Raw genomic sequence first — 22,474 nt, 5'->3', positions numbered from 1 at the left:
CCTAGGCCCAAAGTGTACTAATGGCAGTGCCATGTTTATGGGCTCAGTCCCCCCTAGGCCCAAAGTGTACTAATGGCAGTGCCATGTTTATGGGCTCAGTCCCCCCTAGGCCCAAAGTGTACTAATGGCAGTGCCATGTTTATGGGCTCAGTCCCCCCTAGGCCCAAAGTGTACTAATGGCAGTGCCATATTTATAGGCTCAGTCCCCCCTAGGCCCAAAGTGTACTAATGGCAGTGCCATGTTTATGGGCTCAGTCCCCCCTAGGCCCAAAGTGTACTAATGGCAGTGCCATGTTTATGGGCTCAGCCCCCCCTAGGCCCAAAGTGTACTAATGGCAGTGCTGTGTTTATGGGCTCGGTCCCCCCTAGGGCCAAAGTGTACAAATCCTTTTATTTAGCCAATAGCCTACAGTTAGTCGCACAGGCAAGCCATGGAGCAATGTGGCGCCATTAGATGAAGCCATATGAATATTAATACAGTAATATTACAGCCATGGACTCTATTAGAAGTTGTTGGAAGGATACGGCTGTGACAGGCAGTTCTACTCTCCTGCCTGCTGTACGACGCTGACCTTTCTGCATAGGGAGCTGTGTGAGGCAGATAAGAATATTTAGCAGCAATTAATGTCATGTCAGATGGGAAGGAACAAGGGCCGGGCAGACGCAGCTCCAAATTCCCACTCACTGATACCGCTGAAGGGAAAGATGGCACCGAAACACTGCCGGCATCTTTGTGATGTAATGGGCGGGAGAAACATAGCATTGAGATCATAGAACCATTAAATAGGGAATTCAGCGTTGGGCAACGGATTGCTATAAGAGACAACAGTCGGCTATGATAGAATATGTCCGGCCATGTTAGACCAACTGAAATAGAATTACTTCCCCTTTAAACTAGAGATGGTTTATTGCGGCTTACAAGAGGCAAACACTCAAGTTAACAGATATAGAAATTATCTCTCATTATCCAGCACTTTAGCTGTAATTGTATCTAGCTGTAATTGCATTTTATAACAGATTGAGTTTTTTAGGGCACCGCTGGGCTAGTATGTCTTTAATGATACCTCTCTTCTCCGTCCATTTTTTTTTTTAAAGGGTTTATTCACCTTTATATTGCCTTTTACTGTCATGCAGACAATGACATTCTGAGACAATTTGTAATTGTCCTTATTTATTATGTTTGTGGTTGTTTTTTTTAGTTATTTAGCTTTTTGTTCAGTTGCTATATGGTTGATAGGGTCTTATTTGCCGTAGCAACCAGGCAGTGGTTCGAATGAAAGACTGGAATATGGAAAGAAGAGGGACGCAATAGAAAGTTAAGTAATAAGCTAAAAATAACAAAATTGTAGCTGTACAGAGCAATTGTTTTTTTTAAATGCTTTGTTGACTGAGCTGATAGACTATTGATCTGCGTTAAGGATCAAAAGCTGAGCTCCCCAGTCAATAGCCAATAGGATCCTATTCTGGTATTGATCAGGCAGGCAGGAATAGCCTATCAGGAGAGGACATTGCTGGGTCTATATGGGCTGCTTTATATGATCCAAGTAATTGCAAATGGGCCAAAAAATTGTATTAGACTGATGTGGCCAAACAGGTAAATGTTACTTTATTGTAAATAGTGACAGACTAGGGAAGGGGCACAAGCAAAGAGACACGTCGGACTATAGGGACCCCCCTAGGTCTTTAACCTTCTCCATGGCTGATATTTATTGACTGTGTTCCACTAAGCACACTCCTTGCTTTCTGTAGCCTTATTCTTCTGTTCAGGAGAAGTAGCAGTTGATTAATGAGCTGGACGAGTGATTACACGCAGGATTAATTAGTGTTTGCGTTTGGTGATGGAGCGCAGGACCCAGCTGGTCCTTAGACATTCTGTTCTCATCCATCTTCTCCACAGCGTTGCACGGAGAGAAGGATCTTCCCTCTCACTTCTTTCTGCGGGGCTATGGAAATCATTTGCTCAACAGAAGCCGCTGCAGATGCGACTGATGCGACAGTCAGGGAACACAGGTCACCTTCCGGCAGGCAGTATTTCCTGAACACCAGTTGTTTTAGGATACATTCCTCATGGCATTGTCTAAAGAGCATCAAAGGGTTCATTAAGCTGCCCATAAAGGGCCACGTTTGCTCATTTATATAGGGTAAGAGTAGATCTTTGCCTGACCATCTAGTGGGACACCTTGATCTGATCATTCAACCCACTAATTAGTAACTGGATGACATGGTTGTCCATGTAGACCCATCAACCAACGACCACAACATGGTGTTCACCTGGGATCACTTGAATTGTTACTCACAGCTGCCTGAGTGTGAGCTACACTGTGGGCCCTTATGCCTTTGGAGTTGTGTAAGGTCAGGCTACTGGGCATCACTTGTGCCTACATCCAAATGTTCTAGATCTGTGCAAGAGGAATGTTCTAGGATTCTCAACTGTTGAGAAGTTTGGTGAGTTTTAATGCTTGAACATTACATTGTCATTGACTTGTGTATAACAGAACATAGACAAGTGGTGTCTACAGAGCAGCTGACCAACTTTTTCTATGTATTGGGCTGATTATGGGTCTTACCATATGGGCATTTATGTTCCTCTTTAGCCATAAACACTCCCAGATCTGGCCTGTGGGTCTCCAGGTGAGAGCACCTCTGATATCTGTGCCTTACAGCCATCAAAAGCTAAGCCCCCTCTGTCTAGGCTCTCCCATAGGCACCCCCCTTCTCATTGGGTCTTCTCCACTGTAGTTGCTCCAACTTTAACCTCAGACCTACTCAGTATATCTGGGATTTGGTTAGTAGAACACTAGTATTCATTTATAGAAACTTTATCTTTAAGCAGGGGCAAGCAATATGGCACCTCCCACTCATGCCGATATGTAGTTATTACTTTATTGGTACACACAAACCATAGCTTCATACTGGACTGTCTAACCATGGGGCAAGCAAATATGGCAGAACTCTGCTTAGACAGTACCCTGTACCCTAACACCTTACTGTCTATTTAATGAGACAGAAGAAACCTTCTTAACCCACAAGGTAGAGATTAACTTTAACGTTTCACATATAAACTCTCATGGTAAAGGCCAGTAAGTTCAGCGCTGCGGAAGAGAAGGATAAGAGGAAAGTTTTCTATAAAAGGAATATCTAGAGCAAGGCAGCTATTATAATAGAATATAAAGGAATACAGCCCAGCATGTCCCTTACCCATAGGAAAGCATCAGGTATAAATGATTCATTCATCATTGCAGCCTATACACATCTCTGTGTTATATTCCGACATTCTCTATAATGGGTTACATGGGAAATGAATCCCTCTTTTGAATTTCACAATAAAACTTTTACAATGTGCCTTACAATTCCTGTCCCTGTCCCCGGCCACTTCAGGCTCCAAGTCATTTCAGGTTATTTCCTTTTGTGCATGCAAAATGTAAAGGTACAAGTTCCCCTTTAAAAGAAGTCAAGGACATACAAAAGGGATATGAACTAACAGAAGTTTGCCCAAGCATTCAGAACGGTGGCTGGGGGGTTGATTACAACAAAATGCCCAATTGCCCAGGGTCAGAGGGGTCCTTTGGGGGTAAAATCAACTCCCCAAAAGGTTCAATGGACATGCTATTAAAGTAAATGCGTCAGCAATAACTGTTGGATGTGAAGGTTATAGCTAAAATGCTGAATTTATAAGATATTTATAATTCCCCCCCCCCCTCAGTTTGGGGTCCCGTCTTTCCGACACAGCTTCAGGTAAGGGGCCACAGCAATCTCTTTCAGATTAGGCATCATACTCCCTTTCATTAAATGGACAAGCAATGGAAATATTCATCCTAAACCAATTGCATAGGGAGATTAGGGGGTGCCTCAATTGACCCCACTAAATAAAAAACCTCAACACAAACACCATGAACTTGCGTTATATAAGAAATGACACGGTGGCTGGAACATTATTATAAACCCATAAACTGCTATTTAAACTACATAAGGGCTGGATTTTAGATGTATATGTCTCTCCATAACCTTCATAAACCAGGGTAGGTGCTGCCATACTGCTTAATTTAAATGAAAAGCTATATATGTGTGTGTAAACATGGGAGTATACTCAGGGCAGGCCTCCCCAGAACCATAATGCAAGCCTGGCAGTTTGAGAAACACTGATCTAGCAGAAGCAGCCATTCTTTAATATCTATAAAGAATCCCTGAGCCCACACAATAGGAATACTCCCACATTATATACATATAAATAGAGACATAAATACACCCGGAATAAATTATGCCCTTACACTTTATTACCAACAGATAAATGTAGTATAAAATCATAGTAAAAGTGTATATCCAGGACATGTATGTTGTAATAACCAATGGGAACATTTCTAATAGGATTTGCTGGGGCTCTGGGGGTTCTTATTAATCCTTCCCCCCCCCCCCCTTCACCTTTCCAAGGCATCATAACTCCTCTCCTAAACCGCTAACGCTCCATATATAAACCTCCGAAATGTGGGGTCATTTTATAGAGCCGTACGCCAGGCTGAATTAAAGGCCTGAATGGCTGAATATTTACACCGCAATAAAAGAGTGATATAAGGTGTCTCTTCTGTGGTTAAACATTTATATTCCAGGAATCGGGAGACAAACACTTTCAGGTTTTTGCTGCTCTGCACTTTGTAAAGGGCAACTTAAAAAAAAAAAAAAGCTGATCCATTATAGGTTGTTTTTATACATTAGGAAGCCGGCACAATAGACTTTTATGAGCAACCAGCTATGAGGTATCATTTGCAGCATCTCATTATATCCCTTCTGCCAGCAATTATCTGCTTTCTGGCCTCTTCCGACTCCCCAGAACCCCCTCTAAAGCTCCGCTTTGGTCTCACCGGACTCTTAGTGGCGCTGCGGCCAGAGAGATCGCTATACTGTAAATTTCTATTCCTTGTTTCTCTTCCAATGGTCGATCACCCCGTGGGGACGCATAGAGAAGCTTGTTAGTTGTTTCGCCTTGAAGGCAAAAAAAAAAAAAAAGATATTTGGAAGGTGGGGGGGCCTTAATGTCAGATCAGACATATTTGTCAGTCCATTGCCACGGGCTTGTGTTTGATGCTGAAAGGCCGCTGATGTGCGACATGACAGAAATGTGTGCGGGGAAGGCAGGATTGATCTAAAGCCCGCACTGTGTGTTATGGAAAGATAGGCTATATATAGAGATAAATGATAGGTTTATAAGGAACGGACTACAAATTGGAAGGGAGGGTTGCTTTGCAATAAGACTTTAATATAAAGTAGACAAGGACATTCAAAGACAATTGTTAGCTGGTCGTCTTGTTTTTATCCGTGTTGCACGGGGTCTTCTATACATTGTGACATCCAGACTGAGATTTAAAATAGACCCTGGCATCTCAAGTATAAAGAGGCCCAAACAGCCCCCCCAGCCCAATAAATAGTGAGTGACTATGGCATCTTACAGCAGCCCCTCTGGCATTTGCCTGAACCCACAGATTGCCAGTCTGGGCCTGGGTCCTGGCATTCCAAGTACCCAGAGGCCCAAACAGCCCCCCAGCCCAATAAATAGTGACTGTCTATGGCATCTTACAGCAGCCCCTCTGGCATTTGCCTGAACCCACAGATTGCCAGTCTGGGCCTGGGTCCTGGCATTCCAAGTACCCAGAGGCCCAAACAGCCCCCCCAGCCCAATAAATAGTGACTGTCTATGGCATCTTACAGCAGCCCCTCTGGCATTTGCCTGAACCCACAGATTGCCAGTCTGGGCCTGGGTCCTAGCATTCCAAGTACCCAGAGGCCCAAACAGCTCCCCCAGCCCAATAAATAGTGACTGTCTATGGCATCTTACAGCAGCCCCTCTGGCATTTGCCTGAACCCACAGATTGCCAGTCTGGGCCTGGGTCCTGGCATTCCAAGTACCCAGAGGCCCAAACACCCCCACCCCCCAGCCCAATAAATAGTGACTGTCTATGGCACCTTACAGCAGCCCCTCTGGCATTTGCCAGAATCAATAGTTTGCCCACTCTCACACTAAATAGATGTGTATAGGGATACATATTACAGCCGTTAAATAGGCCTGTGTTGGATGGATAGGAAATTCCTGGCCTAGGGCCCACAAGGGCCTCTCTGCAGTTTACAAATTAACAAGCTGCCTGGTAACTATGTTTACTTGACCCTAGCAACTAGGCATTTGATTGAATTTCCAGAACGGAGGAGTAGGATTTTATCCAATTATAAAGTTAATTTAAAGGTGATCGGAACAGTCAATGACTAACTGGAACTCGTTTATAGCCCTGCAGCTCCTAAAATGACTACAAAGCCACAAGCTGAATGCGTGGCCAATTGGTCTAACATATATTTTCTTTTTCTCCATAGCTGGTTCCCATCTCTGTGGAGTGAGCAGACCTTTCTACACTTTCCTGAGCTCCCTATAAACAATCCCACTCCAGGTAAGATTCTGAGACCTTACTGCATGTACTGAACCCCCCCAAAATGCAGAAAGGTTCTGTCAGAAAAATGGCATATACGCAAGAGAAGCTACACACAGTAGAAAGAGAAGGGTTGTGTTGGTATGTGGGAACAAGTCATGTGACCAGGAAGTGAGCTGATGAGGCAAGCTGCCTGGCAGAAAGTAAACAAAATATAATATTTTAGCACTTTTGCTGATAATCGTGCTTCTATGTATGTGTAGATAATGTTCCACAGATAACTCATTTAACAATCATTCCTGTTCCCCGACTGTCTCCGGCGAAGCTGTAAAGTTGCACAGCGTGAGGGAGTGCAAAACAGAATTTCGCCAACCACCATTTCATTCTATGTTTGATATCCCTTAATAACTCACTAGCCTCGGCCGTACACTGCTAGAAACGTGAACAGACCAGCAGCGACTGGCTGGCATGGACTGGTACGAAATGCACGAATCGGCACAGTTTGCCACATTGATTTCCCACAATGCAGCACGTTTTAATGCAGGGCCACTGCTCCGTGACACAGTAAAATCTTAGTAAATTCATGTAAATGATGTTTGCAGCGAGTAATAGGGCCTTATGTTTTAGTAATTAGCCATTTTAGTTTTCTCTGCTTCCTTTAAAGGAAAACTATACCCCCAGAATGAGTTGAGAATGCCAGTCGAGATTATTACATTTCTGGCACTGGGCTTTAAAATGGCATTAACATGTACATCTGTTGCCACAACCTGCTGTGGCAACCCAACCAGATTGCCCAGGATGCCCGGTCGGCTTGGCCCGCCCCTGATTCAGGGTTTCTCAGTGTAATTAGCGCCATGATTCAGAAGATACTAGGGATGCACCGAATCCAGGATTCAGCCTTTTCTGGCATTAGCATATACTAATTAGGATTTGGTTCAGTATTCGGCCGAATCCTTCAGGGTGGATTCCGGGGTTCTGGCCGAACCCAAAAAACTGGGTTTGGTGCATCCCTACTTTATACACATAGGGAAGCTGCATGGGCAGAATGCTGGGTCTTAAGGTGGCCATACACGTAGCAATAACGATCTTTCGTGCAACTATTGGTTCAGGGCTGAATCGTCAGATATGGAGGTAGAAACAATAGAAATTCTACCTGAACATAGATTTTACTCAGATGCCTTCAATGGTGGTCGACGAGCAGGCCCGGATTTGTAGAGAGGCCACAAAGGCCCGGGCCTAGGGCGGCAGAAATTTAGGGGCGGCATGCCGCCCCACCGCAACAAAATTTTTTAATTTTACACCCGTACAGAGCAATGGGGATCTTTCCCCACTGCTCCGTATTGGGGTTGAACTATTTGCGCATACGCACTCGCTGCCGCGGGGGGGGGGGGGTTCACGCATGGGCGCTCGGGGAGGAGAGGGGGGTGGCCTAGGGTGCACGGAACACAAATCCGGCGCTGTCGACAAGTCAATATCCGTATCCTTTTGTGATATCGTTCGCCTCTTCGAGCCGCCATATATGCACTGAATATCGTACGAAACAAGGTTTTGTACAATAATATCAGTGTGTGTATGGCCAGCTTTAGGGCAAAACCGTGAAGAATGAAGAACTGGTAGGTCAGTAACAGTGAAATAAAAAAATCCAAATTTAGGGAAGATGGATGGGTCCAACTTCAAACAGTTGGCAAAACAAACAGCAGCCTATCTCCTGAACAGAGGGGCCGATATAGCTGAAGCTGCAGTGCGTTTTTATGGCGTATCTCAGCATTAGGATTTATGTAGCCGAACAAGATAAATGGTCTTTGCCCCAGGACAGTGCAATACATAACCAGCATGGCATCGCCTGCCAAGAAATCCGCACGCGGGAATGGACGCATCTAAAATTCCAATTTCCGTTTTTATGGCACGTTTGTGAATTCCGTAACCTTTTCCTTTCTATGAGAGAAACAGCGTTTGTATTTCCATAACCAGACAAGATAAATATTCTGCTTCCAGGTCAATAGCAGAGCGATGAAGCACCGTGCGGCGGCGGCGGCTTCCACATTTTATGACGTTGCTTCTCCCAAGCGCAGCAGGGATGAGTTTTTATAAGGAGAGTGAGAGTTGTAATGATCAAAATATCGATCCCATAACAACAAAAAAATCCCTTTAATCAAATATGTCCTCCTACCCCCACCTCCCTTACCGCTCTCTACAAGGCAACTGGGACGGAGGAGAGCGGGGGCTTCCCCTAAACTGCCCTCCCCGTCTAAATGAACCTGCCGAACAGATAGATGAGGCAAAGCCGGAGTCATTCATCATCACAGCAAATAAGGGACGAGGAAAAGTGCAGTTAGTTGTGTGCCGGGGAGGGCCGAGGGGAGTAGGGGGAAAATAATGGTTCTGTCTTTGGAAGACATGGATTATGGGTAGCGGACATTTTATTTCCCTGTGTGGTATAAAGTTTCCCTCTTTTATTACCCAAATTACAATTCAGTTTTATTAAATATGTTCATAAAAGACTTAGGGAGGGGGTAAGGAATTGCAGGCTGTCTTTTATGGTGGCTGAAAGCAGGTTTTGTAGGGCCCCTATTATTTACAGGGTCCCCCACTTAACCAGATGCAGACAATAATACTGAAATCTGGATATATATGTTTGTGTGTGTGTTTTGTTCTGCAGCTGAAATGCAAACTGCTGTTCATTGCTAGGGTCCCTCATACCCTAGTAACAAGGCAGAATGGAAGATGAGGACCAGAATAGTAAGATAATGATTACAACTATTAAAATGTATCTATTATGGTTAGTTGCCAGGCAGTGCCAACTCTGGAGTCAATATATCATGTGAGTTTTACGTTTAGATAAGTATAGGTACCCAGGCCCCCCACACCGCTTACACCCACAGGGGGTGAAATGTAAACATGGGTGGGGTAACATCATATTGTGGGTCATTTCAACTGGTCCCACCGTGACCAGTGGGGTCTGCTGCCCATGGGGGGGGGTGGAGCAGATGGTATTGGGGCTCGGCCACTGTTGGAGCTGGGTATGATGACATCAGAGGCGGTCACAATGATGTCGGTGGGATTATGATGAAGTCGGGGGGGGGGGGGGGGGGTTATTGCATTAGTTATCCAGAAAGCATTGTTGTATTTCAAAGCTAAAGTTTAAAAAATACTTATTGATGGATTTGCTTTTTTGTTGTTCCTGTAATAAGATACTCACCTCAACATGGCTTATTTACAGTTAATTTCTTAATATTTTTTTTTTTATTTATTGGCCAGATTATTCAGGAATCCGAAAAGACAGTTGAGACCTGAACAAGGTTTAGAAAAACATTTTTGTATTTTTTCCTGCTGCAAACATGTCACTCATGCTGTGAGCCCCAGAATAGCAGCAGAAGCTACTGGTTGTGATAGGATAAAAGGAAGGAAGCTTGTGATCTCCCTGGATTTGGCAACTGGAATGGAACATAATAAAATTGGGAAAGGCAGAAAGTGTGCGGGGGTGGAGTTTATAAATGCCACAATGGGAGACAGTAAAAGAATTAGTAGTACTTAGGCTGATGCCACACGTGGCGTTTTTCCGCTGCGTATTTTCTAATTCTCTCGGCGGCTGAAAAACGCCTGATATCATCATCCATAGAAATAACTTGAAAAGACTCGAGGCATACTACACAATGCGGAAATACACTAGAAAACGCCTTAGCACGGTTTTTCAAGTGTAGGCCGAAATACGCCAGTATTTGCACAGCAAGCTATTCCTATGTATACACAAAGGCAGCTGCCAGACCTAGCGGAAATACGCCGCGTTTTTTGCTATTTCGCACTATTAGCACCATGGAAACGGGATTTGCTACGTCACCAGTACTAGGCTGAAAAACGCCATAGTCAGGGGCTGTGTGGCGTATTTAGGCTGAGAAAAAACGTAGCGGAAAAACGCCACGTGTGGCATCAGCCTTAATAACTAATGGATTTGTTGAGCTAGTCAAACACTTAGGCCAGCAGTTACCAATCAGGGCAATATTGGCCATGGACCACAGAGATCTAATAACCAAGGCCCATTATTAACCCCTCCTTCTGGTCTGCAACTAAATATATGTGGTTGTCAGGGTCACTGACCCAGGCAATACCACCCAAAAAATTGATGGGCTGTGGAATTTGCACAGTTTTAGCCAGGAATTGAACCTAAGCCCAATGATCTAACCTTCTGTCTTGGCGACTGCAGATTTGAGATGATTTCTAAGGGTACAAAGGGGCGTCTCTGCTCAATAGTAATGAATATCCCTACAGAATGGAATAGAAATGGAATCAGCTGAAGCTTATAGAGAAGAGATGTTTTTGATCTTTGGAATAAAAGTCCCTATCAATGCAGATTTGCCACCTTGTGGGAGGGAAGAAGTCATGTCCCGGGGAGGGGGGGGAGGCAGTATCAGTGGTATCCGTGTGTGTCCTTGGCAGGGGCACGGAGTGCGGGCGCAGCGGGGAATAGCGCGGGCACAGCGGGGAATAGCGCTGCCACAGAACTCCGCTGCCCCCCCTCTGTGTTTCATTTACATAACGAGGCTAATTTGCACAGGTTTCTTTTATTCAGGGTCATTTTCTCCTGCCGGTGCCGTATCCCGTATCTAATGCCACATTTGGCCCCGGTGCCAGGGAGTAATTGGCTTACTGATTACCAATTATTTTGAATCCCAGCAGCAGAGTTCGATGATTCCACCGGTCACTTTATTTTTAACCCCTAACTAGGGCAGAATTTAGAGACCAAGCAGGCCCAAATCTGACATAGCTGGTTATTAAAGGAACAGTAACACCAAAAAATGAAAGTGTATAAAAGTAATAACAATATAATGTACTGCTGCCCTGCACTGGTACAGCTGGGGTGTTTGCTACAGAAACCCTACTATAGTTTATATAAATACCCCGCTGTGTAGCCCCGGGGGCAGCCATTCCTGCACTGGTACAGCTGGGGTGTTTGCTACAGAAACCCTACTATAGTTTATATAAATACCCCGCTGTGTAGCCCCGGGGGCAGCCGTTCCTGCACTGGTACAGCTGGGGTGTTTGCTACAGAAACCCTACTATAGTTTATATAAATACCCTGCTGTGTAGCCCCTGGGGCAGCCGTTCCTGCACTGGTACAGCTGGGGTGTTTGCTACAGAAACCCTACTATAGTTTATATAAATACCCCGCTGTGTAGCCCCGGGGGCAGCCATTCCTGCACTGGTACAGCTGGGGTGTTTGCTACAGAAACCCTACTATAGTTTATATAAATACCCTGCTGTGTAGCCCCTGGGGCAGCCGTTCCTGCACTGGTACAGCTGGGGTGTTTGCTACAGAAACCCTACTATAGTTTATATAAATACCCTGCTGTGTAGCCCCGGGGGCAGCCATTCCTGCACCGGTACAGCTGGGGTGTTTGCTACAGAAACCCTACTATAGTTTATATAAATACCCCGCTGTGTAGCCCCGGGGGCAGCCATTCCTGCACTGGTACAGCTGGGGTGTTTGCTACAGAAACCCTACTATAGTTTATATAAATACCCTGCTGTGTAGCCCCGGGGGCAGCCATTCCTGCACTGGTACAGCTGGGGTGTTTGCTACAGAAACCCTACTATAGTTTATATAAATACCCTGCTGTGTAGCCCCGGGGGCAGCCGTTCCTGCACTGGTACAGCTGGGGTGTTTGCTACAGAAACCCTACTATAGTTTATATAAATACCCTGCTGTGTAGCCCCGGGGGCAGCCATTCCTGCACTGGTACAGCTGGGGTGTTTGCTACAGAAACCCTACTATAGTTTATATAAATACCCTGCTGTGTAGCCCCGGGGGCAGCCATTCCTGCACCGGTACAGCTGGGGTGTTTGCTACAGAAACCCTACTATAGTTTATATAAATACCCCGCTGTGTAGCCCCGGGGGCAGCCATTCCTGCACTGGTACAGCTGGGGTGTTTGCTACAGAAACCCTACTATAGTTTATATAAATACCCTGCTGTGTAGCCCCGGGGGCAGCCATTCCTGCACTGGTACAGCTGGGGTGTTTGCTACAGAAACCCTACTATAGTTTATATAAATACCCCGCTGTGTAGCCCCGGGGGCAGCCATTCCTGCACCGGTACAGCTGGGGTGTTTGCTACAGAAACCCTACTATAGTTTATATAAATACCCCGCTGTGTAGCCCCGGGGGCAGCCATTCCTGCACCGGTACAGCTGGGGTGTTTGCTACAGAAACCCTACTATAGTTTATATAAATACCCCGCTGTGTAGCCCCGGGGGCAGCCATTCCTGCACTGGTACAGCTGGGGTGTTTGCTACAGAAACCCTACTATAGTTTATATAAATACCCTGCTGTGTAGCCCCGGGGGCAGCCATTCCTGCACTGGTACAGCTGGGGTGTTTGCTACAGAAACCCTACTATAGTTTAAATAAATACCCCGCTGTGTAGCCCCGGGGGCAGCCATTCCTGCACTGGTACAGCTGGGGTGTTTGCTACAGAAACCCTACTATAGTTTATATAAATACCCTGCTGTGTAGCCCCGGGGGCAGCCATTCCTGTACTGGTACAGCTGGGGTGTTTGCTACAGAAACCCTACTATAGTTTATATAACTACCCCGCTGTGTTTTTTGGTGTTACTGTTCCTTTAACTACAGCTCCCAGCACCCTCCAGCAGTCTAATATGTTGGCATAACTGGGGGTGCATGGGGCAGATTGGGGCAAAACCCTGATTTTCCAGACAAGAATGTTAGAATAACTGCTTTGTGATTGGGAAGCTATAATCTAAGGGCCAATAGCTCTTTTTAACAGCACCATACGTGAGCTAAATGGATGCACACGCGATCCTGACCAGGGCATGGGAGGAGGGGGGACGGCCTCTGGGCGCCATAATTAGAAATCTGACATTGTCATTGGATATTGTCAAGGTGTGAATTTGCCCTGAGTTAGTAAAAAAGCTTTAACACCAGCAATCCCCAACCAGTGGCTCAGGGGCAACAGGTGCTCCCCAACCCCTTGGGTGTTGCTCTCAGTGCCCCCAAACCAGGGAGTTATGTTTGAATTCCTGACTTGGGGGCAAGTTTTGGTTGAATAAAAACAAGATTTCCTACCAAATAAAGCCCCTGTTAGCTGATAGGGTGCATAGAGGCCCCTAATAGCCAATCACAGCCCTTATTTGGCTCCTCCATGAACTTTTATGGTGCTTGTGTTGCTCCCCAAGTCTTTTTACATTTGACTGTGGCTCACAAGTAAGAAAGGTTGGGGACCCCCTGCTTTAACACCCATATGTAATAAAAAGCACAAAGTTTTCCCAGTTGCAGTAACCTGTAGCAACCAATTAGATTTGTGCTTTTAAACAGAGGACCAGTACATTTTACCTGCTGATTAGTTGCTATGGGTTACTGCTCCTGGGCACTAAGTGCCTTTTATTATATAACGCAATTATTTACCATTTCCAATGTCCCATTAAGATTTAGCATCAGTGTTTACTGCGCGCGTAATGGAATAAGTAACAATATCAGCTGCTTAATATATATTGTAATAATTATTCCTCCCCAGCACCCTTAGTACTTAGAGCTATGGCACAACTGCCACTCTGAAATGCCTCTCACTGCCAGAATATGCAAAGAACAGAGCACCACCCCCCCCCCCATGTCCCATAGGCCTATGGTACGAGGTACAGGTATGGGACCTGTTATCCAGAATGCTCGGGATCTGGGGTTTTCTGGATAAGGGATCTTTCCATAATTTGAATCTCCAGAAATTAAGTCTGCTAAAAATCATTTAAATATTAAATAAACCCAATAGGGCTGTTCTGCCCCCAATAAGGGGTAATTATATCTTAGTTGGGATCAAGTACAGGTACTGTTTTATTATTACAGAGAAAAGGGAATCATTTAACCATTAAATAAACCCAATAGGGCTGTTCTGCCCCCAATAAGGGGTAATTATATCTTAGTTGGGATCAAGTATATGGTACTGTTTTATTATTACAGAGAAAAGGGAATCATTTAACCATTAAATAAACCCAATAGGGCTGTTCTGCCCCCAATAAGGGGTAATTATATCTTAGTTGGGATCAAGTACAGGTACTGTTTTATTATTACAGAGAAAAGGGAATCATTTAACCATTAAATAAACCCAATAGGGCTGTTCTGCCCCCAATAAGGGGTAATTATATCTTAGTTGGGATCAAGTACAGGTACTGTTTTATTATTACAGAGAAAAGGGAATCATTTAACCATTAAATAAACCCAATAGGGCTGTTCCGCCCCAATAAGGGGTAATTATATCTTAGTTGGGATCAAGTACAGGTACTGTTTTATTATTACAGAGAAAAAGTAAATAATTCTCATTTTTAAAAATGCTTATAATGGAGTCTGTGGGAGACGGCCTTTCCATAATTCAGAACTTTCTGGATAACGGGTTTCCAGAGAAGGGATCCCATACCTGTATGTATAATAGTATGTGGGATGTTCCTTATCTCTCAGAATGCAAATATGCTGAATGCCATTGGTCCTTAACAGGGTCCACTGGGGCTGCCACCGCAAGGGCCCCCTATACCCCCGTCAGGACCAACCAACCCCAACACCCCGCCCCTTCCTGGGTGCATACCTCATACTTACCTAGGCGTGGGACAAGGCACAAGGGAAGTCAATGGGGAGTGCTAATGCTTCCTGCTGGGGATCAGGTCTGGGATTTTACTGGCCTGGTTGGTAAGAATGAAGCTTGATGCCAATGTTATTAATAGGGTAAAACAGGAGGTGCTATCCATTCCCACACTCCCCGTACCCCCAGGATAACCCCTATCTCTGTTACCTGTCCCACAGGTAGGTCCCTTTCCTCACAGGGGAGCATTAGAGAGAGGTGCAGACTCTTCCCCCATATTCCTACTGTATTATTTCAACTGTTCTTTTTTCTGTATTAAATTTCATTATAGGAAACAAATAACCCAAGGCACCTGCCAAATGAGCAGTTTATTTTCAGCCCCTGACACAACAAGAAAGACTCCCCGCCGATGTAATTAGCGCTGCTAATGATTCACTGGGCGATCCTCACCTCGCCTCTTTGTTGGCCTCCATTTTGCTGCCCCAGACAGATTGCCATGCATTAAAAAAAATACGTTCTTCAAAGCACCACAGAAAACAAGTGCCAAGGCATAATTACCTTCCGTAAAGGCTGCTTTTGTGTTAATTAAGGGTACAAACGAGCGCGCAGCAGATGGGAGATGGCTGCTATCAGGACAAACAGCGCTTGTCCTTAACCCTGCCAGTGCCAGGATGCAGGGAACACGTTTAATGTGTGTATTATATTCTATTCACAGTATGGTCATGTGCTCCAATAACAGCCAATAGTCTGTGCTGGAATTTCCCCTATGCATGGTAAGGTCTGGAATGGCGCTTAGTGGCTCAGCAGACCTGATAGGGAACTGCATTATACCCATCCCTGTGTGGGGGCAAAGTGGGGGTTTTACTCTTATTCCCTGTGGCTTAAACCCACTAATAATAGGGCCTTGCAGACAGTCATAGGCAGGAGGAGGAGGAGCAAGTTCAGTGCAGAAGGATCAAGGCACCCAAGGCCATAATACTTGGCCCCACCATCATGGTCCACATGGCCCCCAACACTCCCCCAATCTGATTGGCCCACTGGCTATTGCTCTAACTGCTATGGCTGAGCCACATTACATTAACATTTATTTATAAAGCGCCAACATATTCCGCAGCGCTGTACAATAAGTGGGTTACATACATTGGACATACAGAGTAACATATAAAGCAATCAGTAACCGATACAAGAGGTGAAGAGGGCCCTGCCCAAAAGAGCTTACAATCTACAAGGAGAAAAGGACTTATCCCTTATCCCAGCCAGTCTGGAGTGGCCAAGATGGCAGCAATAATGCTTTATTTAGTATTGCCCATGCCACAGCCTTTCACTTGTTGTTGTTGAAGTACCACCCCCATCCAGGCCGGGATTGGCAGGATTCTGGCAAATGCTAGAGGTGCTGCTCATACCTCCCAACTGTCCCGATTTTTGTGGGACAGTCACGATTTTGACAGCTCAGCCCACAGTCCCGGATTTTTTCTGAAAAGTCCCTCATTTCCCTTTGATCTCTAAACACTAAAAAAGATACAATGTTTCTCAGACTTAATTAAAAAAGTAGCTTTTGGTTCAGAGCTCAGAAAAGTTAACAAGCTACACCTGCACTGAGATCCAACTCAGCAAAACTGTAACAACACATAAAACAGGACCCCAAAACCCCCAGAAATGTGTTCAAACTTTAAATAACCTGCCAAATTTAGTAAAATGGGAGTGGTATTTAGGGGGTGTGGTCAGAAAAATGGGAAACTTTGACTATATGTGTTTGGCCTGGGGGGGGGCTGTTTGGGCCTAAGTGTACTTACAGTAAAATGGGACCTGCTCCCAGCACCCACCCAAAGCCAAAGGCTGTTCTATTGATATAACTAATGGATCTCGCGTCTCTTTACGTCTAGCGATGGCCCTGGATGAACCAGTATACGTGGCCATTAGCGAGAGCCTGTGTTGTTATCCATTTCTCCCATTCTCAGTGAGGGATACGCTTAGCCTTCTTTGATTTAATCGCGCTGCCAGAAAATACAGGCCATTTGCCTGCAGAGCTCAGCAATCCCGAGCGAGAGCTCCATTAAATCATTCAGAGAGAGACACTCTCTTTATCATTCACTTCTACCAGATCCTATTAGTTGGCAGAAAGCAGGAGAAAAAGCAAAATCTTTAACCCGTTGTGGGAGGCAGAAGGGACAGCCAGGAGAATGGGGGGGGGGGGGGGGAGAGACATCACCAGTTAAAAGAGCAGTCTCTATGGCGGTCTCTTCAAGGTGTCAGACCTGTGTCCTACAGAGCAGCAGTTATATGGACACGAGTTGTGGGGGTCTGGTGCAGGTCTGAACTGGGATACAGAATAGGCCCTGGCATTCCAAGTACCCAAACAGCCCCCCCAGCCCAATAAATAGTGAGTGTCTATGGCATCTTACAGCAGCCCCTCTGGCATTTGCCTGAACCCACAGATTGCCAGTCTGGGCCTGGGTCCTGGCATTCCAAGTACCCAGAGGCCCAAACAGCCCCCCCAGCCCAATAAATAGTGACTGTCTATGGCATCTTACAGCAGCCCCTCTGGCATTTGCCTGAACCCACAGATTGCCAGTCTGGGCCTGGGTCCTGGCATTCCAAGTACCCAGAGGCCCAAACAGCCCCCCCCCCAGCCCAATAAATAGTGAGTGTCTATGGCATCTTACAGCAGCCCCTCTGGCATTTGCCTGAACCCACAGATTGCCAGTCTGGGCCTGGGTCCTGGCATTCCAAGTACCCAGAGGCCCAAACAGCCCCCCAGCCCAATAAATAGTGACTGTCTATGGCATCTTACAGCAGCCCCTCTGGCATTTGCCTGAACCCACAGATTGCCAGTCTGGGCCTGGTCTGGTGCCCTCGGCTTTTACCCTTCTATGATGGGGGATACTGGGCACAGCTGCTGAGAAATGTTATACATTCTTACAGTGGCGAGCTCACCAGACAGGCTGTGCCCACCTTTACCGTCATTAGTTGATTTTGATTGGTTGATTGGCTGCTAAGTTCTTACTAGTTATCAGGGAAATATTTTTTATAAGGATGATCCAACTGTTCAGTATTTAGGTCAATAACAGGATCACAGAGTGGATCACCACTGGTCAAGTCAGCAGCCAATGTCATGGTACCATTACTCCTACAATTAACAGATATGTCCTGTAATTAACAGTAAATATACGCAAAGTATAATGGTGAATTCTGGTTACCAAAGTAAAGAGGACAGTTGCCTTATACTGTATAGAAACCCACATCAAATAGACAAAACCCTTCTCAGCAATAAAACCTGTAGCAATGCAGAAGGCCCTTAGTGTGTTGCCCTCTATATATTATATATCTATATCTATATCTATATCTCCATACACACTGTATATCTAACATATGCCTACCCCCTTAACAGCTATGTGGAATGCAAGTTAATGCCAACCATAAATGTGTGTCAGTGCTTTGCCCCCAGTAATTACCAGCCTGCCATATCCATAGGCCCCCGCGCCTGGCTGAGCCCATATTCCTCCTGCTGGGGGTTAACAAGTTGTGCCTCAGGAACCATTGCATTGGTGGCACCCTGCTCCGGGGTAGGGGCAGCAGGAACCCTGCAGGAACGACAGATGCCACTGCCCGAGATCAGGTTTGTAGCAGCTGCCCATCAGCAGTAGATATCAGAAATGGAAATTATATTCAAAAACAATATCATGGACAATGAATTGGATGAGACACTGAACCCATATTGTTCATCTTACTGCTCATTCTGTTCTGCCATATTCTGCTTCTGATTTGATAGTTCCGTGAGTCTGAGGATTTCTACCTGACAGAGCGCAGTTCTGCTAGGAGACATCTATGTGATGTGACTTTGCTGGGAGCTATAGCGCTGACTTATGCTTCCTGCGTCCGGACACGAGTAAATACTAACCCAGATATAGAATATTGTGGCAGCAGTAGATACCGGGATCACTTCAGCTTTATGATCATCAGAGACAAGCAGGAATATTCTTCATTCTCTATACAGTCATTCTATCTCTAATTCTCTTTATTTATCTAGCAGTCTCTCTATCTCCATCTCAGTCCCCAACAAGCCATCTCTCTCTCTCTCTATCAAGGAATCTCTCCATCTATCTAGTGATCTGTATTTTCTGTGCATCTGTGTTTCTGTTAATCAAATTAAAATTTCCTCAGATCACACAAAAAAATATAAAAATTATATAATAATAAAGATGCAATTTTTTTGATGGTTGGAGGGTTGTTGAAATAGGAGAAAACATAGCCAGGGAAGGCATGAACAGATCAGAGCTGGAGTGAGGAGAAACTGACCATCTCTACCCCTAACCCCAAGGTGCCATAAATGCCAAGATGGTTAAAATCAGACAGTGTGCTGCCCAAATCCCTTGGGTGCCAATAGAGCAGCAACTGTGAGTCTGGGTTAATTGGGCTGAAATAGTGGAACAATTGGGAGGCTTTAGGGTTATCCTGATACTGGCACCGAGGGAGGGTCAACATAACAGACCCAATGAATATATAGACTAGTGATCCCCAACCAGTGGCTCAGTAGGAACATGTTGCTCCCCAACCCTTTGGGTGTTGCTCCCAGTAGGTGCTCATTTTTGAATTTCTGGTAAGGAGGCAAGTTTTGGTTACATAAAAACCAAGTATAATGCCAAACAGAGCCTTCTATAGGCTACCGGCCCACATAGGGGCTACCAAATAGCCAATCACAGCCCTTATTGGCACCCCAGGAACCTTATTCATGCTTGTGTTGCTCCCCAACACTTTTTCCATTTGAATGTGGCTCAAGGGTATAAAAGGTTGGGGATCCCTGATATAGACAAACACATAAAACGATAGAAAGACAAACAGAGATAAACAACCGTGGATAAATAAATGGAGAGGTGGGTAGACAGACATAGCAGCTGAATAGAGAAAAGATCATTAATAGATATTTAGTTAGAGTCAAGATAGAGATAGAGAGAGGTAAACAGATAGTTGCTTAGATAGGTAGGTAGGTAGGCTGACAAATATAAAGGAAGAGAGAAGTAGAGACACAGACAGATTTCTCAGCCTGGTACTGGCACAGCCGCTCAGTAGTTCCATGATGCCCATCCCCACAGCAGCCCGGCTGACACAGCACCTGTAATTGATTTAATTACCATCTAACTGCCGCCCAGCGTTCCCAATGTAGAACGGAGCGGCTTTGTTGTGCCAGGGACAGAATCCCACACCCACTGGATTTTTTTTTTTGTCTCAAGTTGTTTTTATTATGCCGTCAGTTTTCTGCCTTTCATTTCCCTAATAAAAGATACGGTTTAGCTATCTCTTGTTATTGTGCCGGCACAAAAGCCCAGAGAGCCACATACGGGCCCCGGAGGATGGCAAGCAATAAACAACAGGGGACAATCTATTTTTCTTTTCCCATTATTTTTAGCCACCTGAACAACAAAGGGGAGGGGGGAGCATTTAAACAACACTGGGCAACTTGGTTGGGAAAAATATTTAGCAGCTTCTCCAGTGACTGATGTACTGTGTTGCTTTTCATGGGCAGAAAGAGACTCTGCCCAATCTCTGCCTACTTGACTGTCATTTATATTAATCACTCAGACACACGGACACAAAGCACAACGATTCCTATTGGAGAACAGTAATATTTATCCTATATCTTTCTGTAGTCTTATTTTTGCATTTTTCATTCTTTTTTTTTGCCCATGAACATAATATTGACACATACCAGCACAGTATTTATAGCAAACTATTTTTTTTTTTATTACACAGCAGAGAAAAGCTTGAACGTTCTTAGCCCCGTATGTAATAAAAGGCACTTAGTTTGCCAGGGAGCAGTAACCCATAGCAACCAGTAAATGCTACCTGCTGATTGGTTGCTATTGCTTGCACCTGTTTGGGGTACTTTGAATCTTGCTTCACAGACTAAAGGCCCCCATACAAGGGCCGATAGAAGCTGCCGATATGGGTCCCTTGGACCGATTCGGCAGCTAATCGGCCCGTGTATGGGCAGAAACGAGCGGCCTGGCCGACCGATATCTGGCCTGAAATTGGCCAGATATCGATCGGGCAGGTTAGAAAATCCAGTCGGATCGGGGACCGCATTGGCTCATTGATGCGGTCCCCGAACCGACTGCCCCATGGCCGCAACTGTAATCCCTGGGGCCAAACGATCGGATTATTTTTTTTTTTTAAAGCAACTTGCTACCCGATATCGCCCACCCGTAGGTGGGGATATCGGGTAAAGATCCGCTCGCTTGGCGACATCGCCAAGCGAGCGGATCTTTTAGTGTATGGGGACCTTTAGATCAGGAGAGCAGGGACCTGCCCTTGCAACGGCTGCAAAAAGGCTTTCCTGGTAAATGTATTGTTTTTATCAGTGCAGGATTTCTGGAAATACATTTTATATAACAGCAAGAAAAGGAGAAAACATGGAATTATAGTTTCCACTTTACATAAAAAAGCCAAGATCAACTTCAGCTGAGGGAGCCTCTATGGCAGCACCCATCTAGGTTTATTCTAAAGTGCACACCCTTACTGGGTATGATATATATATATATATATATATATATATATAATCCCAAATAGGTGCAAGCCACCGTGTTTGTTTGCACTGCATCCTGTCCTGCCAATAGTAGATGACCCCCCCATAGTTTCATTTTCTGATGATAGAGTAGCTACTGTGCTTTTCTGCATGGCCACTAGGGGTGCTGTTATAGCTCATTAATGGGGTTATGAAATAAAAAGCACTAAGTTTGTATGGGTGAGTCTGTACAGCAAGGGTTAACCTGCACATTTGTGCACCCTTTCATTGATCAGCCTACATTCCGCAGTACACCTCCCAGCCCAGCAGTAAGCATAGCCCCCCTGACTCGGATGGATTTTGCTAGCTAGCCTTGGTTACTGCTACCCCGGCAGTTCCTTGTTTTCTGTGCTGGGAACAGATCTCTCTACTGGTAAACTAGTAACGCCTAAGTGACATGTTTGGATGTTCTTGTGACCGATGATAATGGCAGACTTGTAATGGATATTTATAGAAAGTAGACCAATCGCAATTCATTGCTTCTCTAGCTACTATCCTGAAACCGTGAATAAATCCATCCCTTCTAGTTAATTTACACGTATTCACTGTATATTTTGCATAGGAAGAGATGCGATGAACAGCAATAGTTCTCTCCCTGTGCCGACACATAATGCTGAGTGTGCAAATAGTCCTGGAACAGCTGATGAAACTACCAAGGGGAAGCGCCATGTTATCTTGTGTTTGTTTTCTATTGTTTTGGTAACTTGTATTCTTAAATTCTGTTTATGGGATACATGATAGGTTAATTTCCATTATATGAACTATTAGAAGTTATTCAATGTGTCTTGGTCCATAGACTGCAATGTAATACAACTTTACTAGTTCACTGAACATGTCATGTGATGGTGTGATTTGTAGAGCTCCATTAAGATTAGGTAGGCTGATCAAAAAAACATTGATTTATACCTGGTCCCCTTACTTGAATACTATA

At 45.0% G+C, this 22,474-nt stretch overlaps 1 protein-coding gene across 3 annotated transcripts in view; it reads left to right on the top strand.

The window, feature by feature from the left end:
• The window catches only part of raly (RALY heterogeneous nuclear ribonucleoprotein), a 74,146-nt gene that overhangs the window by 19,064 nt on the left and 32,608 nt on the right, over positions 1 to 22,474 (top strand). For all 3 annotated transcript variants that reach the window (XM_002932879.5, XM_004918526.4, XM_031894301.1), the window contains exon 2: positions 6,355 to 6,428. The gene's annotated coding sequence lies outside the window, so the exon portion shown is untranslated. The remainder of the gene's footprint in view (positions 1 to 6,354; positions 6,429 to 22,474) is intronic.

The sequence above is a fragment of the Xenopus tropicalis genome, chromosome 10, assembly GCF_000004195.4.
Source record: "Xenopus tropicalis strain Nigerian chromosome 10, UCB_Xtro_10.0, whole genome shotgun sequence".
In the NCBI taxonomy this organism is placed as follows: domain Eukaryota; kingdom Metazoa; phylum Chordata; class Amphibia; order Anura; family Pipidae; genus Xenopus; species Xenopus tropicalis.
This window is presented reverse-complemented; position numbering and strand designations above follow the sequence as displayed.